The sequence below is a fragment of the Belonocnema kinseyi genome, chromosome 2 (genome assembly GCF_010883055.1).
Source record: "Belonocnema kinseyi isolate 2016_QV_RU_SX_M_011 chromosome 2, B_treatae_v1, whole genome shotgun sequence".
In the NCBI taxonomy this organism is placed as follows: Eukaryota; Metazoa; Arthropoda; class Insecta; order Hymenoptera; family Cynipidae; genus Belonocnema; species Belonocnema kinseyi.
The window spans coordinates 146,420,383-146,427,558 of record NC_046658.1 but is presented as its reverse complement, the minus strand read 5'-3'; positions in this window follow the sequence as shown (position 1 = coordinate 146,427,558).

Genomic DNA, 7,176 nt, shown 5'->3' with positions numbered 1-7,176 from the left:
TTATTTTAGGAAAACTAGAATTTCAGGATGAATTCAAAATATATTCATTAAATATAGAAAAAAAATGTTAAAAGTGCCATCAAAAAGAATTCAAACATAATAGCATGGAAATTTATTATTTTTCTTATCTCACGATTTATACAGTACGTGAGATATCAAATCGGTTATCTTTTTTTACGTCAAATACGCGTTATCGATAATAAATAAAGAATTAATTTCAAAGTCGTATTATCAAAGTGTATTACGGGTTCAAATAATAGTTTGTATAAATACAGTAATTCGCACAAATGATTTCTTTTGTCAAAATATCCTTAGCATAACCTTTTAATTAAGATTTTTTAATGGTAAGTAAATTGACTTAACGCAAACAATATTTGGACCTTTCCGATCGAAAAGAATCTTGTGCTCTAGAATAGAAACTTTTAGCATTCATCATCTTGCTGCTGGTTACTTTTAGACACAATGTCAATTTTTCGCGAAACTTCCAGAAAGAAAGAGACATCTTCCTTTTTTGGGAGCCATTCTGACAGTAGCGATGACCAGATAAAAAATAAGATATTTTTGATCTATAGTAATTCAAATGTGGAAAATAATAGAATTGTGAAACTAAATAGAATGAAAAAAAGTTTATTTTTTAAGGTAGAAGGACGATTTTTCCACCAGAAAATATACATTTTTCAGAAAAAGATTGCATTAAGGAGTCAGTCTACTTTGGACGATCGAAAGAAAGCTATTTTCGCATATTTTTTAAAGAAATCTATAAATGATAGTAATATAAACTTCTTGGGTTTGATTAATAAAGTTGTATGATACATAAAAAAATTTCTCATTTATTTGTATTCACATTTAAATACAAAAACTGCAGTTAAACGTGAAGTATCATAAGTGGGTAGGTTAGGTAGCTCGATAAGAATGGTTGATTAGCAGATGATTAAAACCAGGGATTAAAAAACACGTTTAAAGTTTTCTAAAGTGATTGAAAGTCAGGTGATCAAAGACAGGGGATTAAAAGGCAGATGCGTCAGTCGAGCGCGATATTCTTGAAGGTAGACAAAATAAGGTAGTGATGCTCAGGTAAAAAAAATTAGAGAGCTCGGATTTGTTTAAAATTGTGACACAATATTTCTGAATATATATTGTTTTAAATAATGTGAGAAAATATTTAAAAATTTTAATTTCCAAGTAGACTTGCCCCTTAAACCAAATAGTTCAATCTCAGATTTTAGATATTCGTTTTCAACTAAAAGAAGGCAATTTTAAAAAGAATTGGTCCAACTTCTAAACAATTAAGTAAAAATTTAACGAATTTATTTAACTTTCATTAAAGCGGTTTGATCTTCAACAAAAAGAATACATTTGCAATTATTCAGTCAAATTTCAAACATGTGAAATTTCACTTATTTCCAAACTAAAACAGCATAATTGCATTAAATGTATTCTTGGAAAAGCTAAGCCTTGGCTCTTTAAAATCCAACTAATTATAAAAAAAATATTGAGAAAGCGGCACTAGAAAAAATTAATTAACAAAAAAATGTATTAATAAAATAAATACTTTTCGTAAGTCTGAAACTAAATTCCACCCTTTTCCGCCACTCCTGGCATTCACTATTAGCCGCCTGCTTTCTAATCATAACTCTCTAAACTCGTAACATTCGTTTCTAATAACCACTTTCCAACTTTCATGTTATACTATAATTCCCCTATGTTTCCAAATATCACTTTTTACCACTCTACTCATCCACTATTATTCCCCTTCCTTTACAATATCAATTCCCAACCTATTTTAAAATTTGTATTATAATCCATAAATTCACCAGAAAAATTGTTATAAACCATCCAGATTTATCTACTTCTTACACGAAATTTGACAAGAAGAATGAAGATCCGTCTTAGAACTCTGCTTCTGCTTTTTTCTATTCTTCCTTAGCACCGAGGGAAAGGATGAGTAAAAAGGGTGGAATTTTCCCAAATACACTTCAGATGAATCGAAGATAATATACGATTTTAAACCTTGCCTAGATATTCTTTGCCCTTATAATCGCTTCACTTTTATTCCAGATCTAGCGAGAATTACCAGGCCAGCGCTATCTATCGTCGTTTAACTTAATTAAATTAGAGAAAAATGGGGATTTCCATCTGTCAGTTGCTTTTTGCGCTCTTTTCTGAACGGTATTAAATAAATTATAATTCATTTAGAATAAAGTCATGTATTTTGGAGGAGATACAACAAAACCATTTTTTTGGTGTATTTCTGGTGCTAATTCTAAATATTTTACCAAAATTTTCTCAATTTCGCTTGACGCAGTAGACGAAATCAGAATTCTTCTTCTAACCTCAATTTGTGTTGTTTTAAATCTGGTATCCCGATTTATAGCTTGAGTTTGCTCATACATTGCCATTTTCCTATTGCTGCCAAGGACGCCGTAGCAGACGACTGCTTTTATTCCATCGTAGGATAAACCTTCGCTAAATAGCATATAAACTTTGTAACGTTCCGTTATATTCATCCTGAATCTTGTCCCTCCAGACGCTTGAGTCTCTCCAGGGTTTTTAGAATTGGGACACACAGCACGGTAAAGCTGTGAGAGTTGGCGACGGAGGAAAGCAGAAACAAAATAAGCAAAGCGGATGCGCTAGTCTACTTCGTCAAGTTTCTGGAATCGAAATACAGGGTTGGCCATATTCGACGAAAAGATTTGGCAACACTGTAACTTTTGACAGAGATGACAGATCGAGTAATAACGTAGCGCGTTTGAAGCATCAGTCTGAGGAAATTTTTGCCATGCAGCAGTACACTCCACGCGAACGCTCTCAGATTGTTGAAATTTACATTCAACAAAACAAGTCAATTGTGAAAACTCAACATGCATGGAGAAAAATAAATAAAGTGAAAACTGCACCTTCTGCGACTATATTGTATCGTTTGTATGAAAGATTCGCATCAGGTGAGGCACTTACTAATCCCAAGCGTCCAAATAAAAAGCGACTGAGGCGATCGGATGAAAATATCGCAATTGTACAGGCCAGTGTCCAGTCTCCATGCATGTTGAGTTTTCACAATTGACTTGTTTTGTTGAATGTCGTCAGCCTGCTTGGCGGTGTCCTAGACATGCGTGATGGGCGGTAGTTCCTGTCATTTGGGGAGTCAGGGGCAGAAAGTCTAGGTAAGTTTGTCGCCGGTAGGACGGTCAGGGGCACCTGACGCCGACGGACCCTGGACTCGATGGGTGGTCACAGCAGTGCCTTTTGGTCACCGATTGACTCGGTTCCGGGGATAGGATGAGCACTAGAAGGTGGGGAAGGTGGTCGGGTACGTCATAACTTTAGCAGCGGAAAATTTTATATGAAACAAAATTTAAGTTTAGTTTTTTCTATGCTGAATTAAGTTCTGATGATTTGAAGAAAGATCAAGTTTGCTCATTTAACGAGGTCTGGTTTTCTACATTTCTGTAAAGGCTTTTATGCATTTTGCTGTCGAGTAGCTCTTGCTGAAATTTTTAAATCCGGCTTTCTTTAGTTGGGCTTTTAGAAGTAAGATATTTGAAGAAGTAATGCGCTGTTTTCACCTCCGTAATCCTCTTTTTTCGACCATCTGCTTCCCCGTCTTCTAAAGAAATGCTCCGCTGCCAATCATCTTGTATTCTCTCACCATTTTTGGAGATGAGTTCTGCCTGTTGCAGCTGTATAAGATGTAATCAGAAAAATATGATTACGAGGACATTGGAGATTCAAAAGTCCGCCTAGACGGCGTGACATGTACATTCGCAGAAGGAAAGTGAAATCAGGACATTTGTCGAATTAGATGATTTTATCGGCGTTGAAGATTCTTATTTCATAATATCACCTCCTAAATATTGTATAATCCGTTTCACTGGGGCTTAACAAATAAAAAAGCATATAACAATAAGTCTTACTGGCAGTGCTAAAAGGAAATATATAGACCAGACTTATACAAGAAAATAATAAGTTTTTCTTTGTTGTAAATTCAACTATTTTTTGGACAATTTCTCCTCTCAGGTGGAAAATAGAACAATTATTGATTATGGCAAGCATATAAAAGTGCAATCACATGAATTCTCAATACAAATATTTAGCTCAATTGGAACCTTAAAAAAGATAAAGTAAGGTCATTAAAGATCTATTTTCCTCAAGTCTATCTTAACACTGTGAGCATATGTTGATATAATTTTTCAAATGACGCAAGTTGTTTTAGAGATAAATTGATTAGACGTGATTCTTTTTCCACGTGTAATACAAATTTGTAGAGAAGCTGGCTCAGGAGGTAAAAAAAAGGAAATTATCCAATTAAATTTAGGAACGTAGAATATCATATTTATAATTTAAGTGAAATTTTCGTATGAATGAATAACTTTTCCAACAAGAAGAGTTAATTTTAAACAAAACGGATGCATTTTAGAGATTCATAGAAGCTGAATAGAATTATTCTTCAAAATATAAAAAAAATTTTAGAGTTAAAAGACTGTCTTAAAATCTTCAATAAATTTTTGGCCTGTATGCAAAAATCAAAATTTTCTGATTTTTTTTTTTCAAATAAGATTTTGAGAGTAAAGAATTATTGAAAACTGCATTAAGAATCTTAGAAAAATTTTAATATTTTTTCGAAACTTTGCAGAAGTATGTCAAAAATGATTCGGAAAATGTTCAATTCAATTGATCTATTTCACCAGATTTAAAGAATCTTGGAAAAAAACTTTATATTCGAAAATGGTCTTCGGATGTTTCAAATGATTTTCAACAATGTAAAAGAAGTATCTGGAAAATTTTAGTGCAATGCCTCTAGTTTTGAAAAATTAAAAATTTTTAGAAAAAATTTTAATGAAATATTGTTTTTAAATTTTGTTTATGTTAGTTAATTTTTGCAATATTTTCGTTTCTAAATCGCACCGTTTTCCTCTTCAGTAATTCGATATTCCATGTATCCGTATGTGTCATGCATATTTTTCAGTAACGCAAAAAATTGTAAATAATAAAAACCAATGCGTGTAAATATATTTAAAAAATGGGCAATTAATTATTTTCATGATTGTAAATAAAGACTTATTGATATACGTATTAAATAAATATATCCATTATAAAGGAATAAACAAAGTTCAAAAATATTTTATATTTAACGAGTTTCATTTTCTTAATATTATTAGTCTTTCACGTATTTAAAATCAAAGAGTTTTCACTAGCGTAACATTCTTTTTATGTATTAAATCATTTTTAATATTTTTCCAATGATGATTCAAATATAATTAGTTTAAAATTAAAATTTTTAAATTAATAATTTAAAATCTGAGGAATTAATGAAAAAGTGCGTAAATATATATTTTATTGCATACCGAAGTAATCACTTGTAAATAAGTTATATTGGTGGAGGTGTCACACGTTATTCACAATGTTAAATATCATTTTTTCTCTACGTGTAAAAAATGTGGATAATTTATATTCTGGTTTTATACTTGTAAATTTAGATCTCTAAGAAACTGGTTACGGATATTCCTCTACAAGTATGATTTAATAAAAATTCTTTTCTAGGTTCCCTCAACTGAATTTGTAATAGATTGTTTAAAGTAGAAGGGTTGTTCTTTCTAAATCCTGATTGAAACTCCTGGGTCTCCCTTATTGTGAGGCATTTTAATTGACAACACTCCCTACATTTTTATTACATTTGCGTTTACATGATATTAGTAAACTGGTTTTCAAAGTAGAGTATCCAAATTTCTGGGACTATTTTATAGAACCTATGGTAAATTTTTTTGAAACCTGCGGCTTTAGAGTACTAACATTTATTTGAATTCTCTATTACTTCCTCCATTGATATACTATTTTTCAAAATAGTGCATGTAATACATTTCAAAACATATATTCTTAATTAGGTTACTGAAAAAGTGTTGTCAAGATAAGCATACTATGTTGAGCCGGCAATAGTATTAGAAAGGAAATTTCTACGACGTTTCCTACTAATAGTTGTCCGGTGTTTAGAATCACGTCGAATGGATGCTAAGGTATCTACAATTTTGTTGTCAAAGGTCTTTCATTCCTCAACTGACAATTTTTTTTACATTTTTGTGCATTTCAAATTAATCGTTCTAAGTTGTCTATTATCATTCATTCTGAATTCCCGAAAACTATCATCCATTTCCTACCTCATTTTACGACACTTTTCAACGAAGACTGATTTTTTGGTAATAATATACCTTATGGACAGAATACTCATGCTCATGTCAAGAACATTAGAAACGTCAGTTATAATACAAATCAATTTCAATTTCTATGAATTCTTCTGACTGCTTATCCTCGAACACAAGATGAATGTTGCTATCTAGTTTATCGAGAGTGGCTTAAATTTGAATGGATGTCACTTAAGCAGAAAATCAAAGGTATTTATTATCTTCAGCATAGCATTCGGGTCAGCGTATATACGTTCTCTTTTAATTTCATTTATTTTTTTATATAGAAGCTCAAAACATAATTTTACCTTTCTTGAAATCCTGAAGGTTTAGTCACATCCTTTCCCAGTCAATTATGTGATAGAGTCAACAACTCGCAATTTTTTAACAATCTATTTTCCCATTTTTGTAGTCTTTTTTTATTGGTCCCTCGAATTTTTAAGACTGCTTATAGCAATCAGACTATTCCTACCTAGCACTCTTGAAAACTGAGGAGATCGATCAGCTGAAATCCACACTTTTTTTTTTGAATAGACTAAAAACCAAGCTGTCTCCAAAATGAAAGATTCGTGATAAAAATTAGTTTATAACTGGTAAATATAGATTTTTTTGGCACGTTTGAACTCTATTTCAGAAAGATCGTACAAAATAGAAAAGGTTCGTTTGCGGATTTAGATTTTGTGACTAAAAATCTACGGAAGAAATCCTGGTCTGTACTTGCGATTCGGGTCTGTCGATTTGGTCTAAAGTCGCACTTTTCACGCGAGATGATGTCAGATGGAGCGAAAGACCATGCATTGTACTGGTATACAGTCTGTCAAGTTAAAGCGTGGGTAACTTTTTTGGTAAAATATTTTATTTAAACGCATGTTTCTACATGGAATTACATTTGTCAAGTTGTCGAGCAAAATGCTTTTCTGTTAGTATTTTGTTAGTAAAGGATTGCGAGAAAACATTGACACGATCAGTTTTTCCAATTTGTCGGACACTTTTCCTGTCG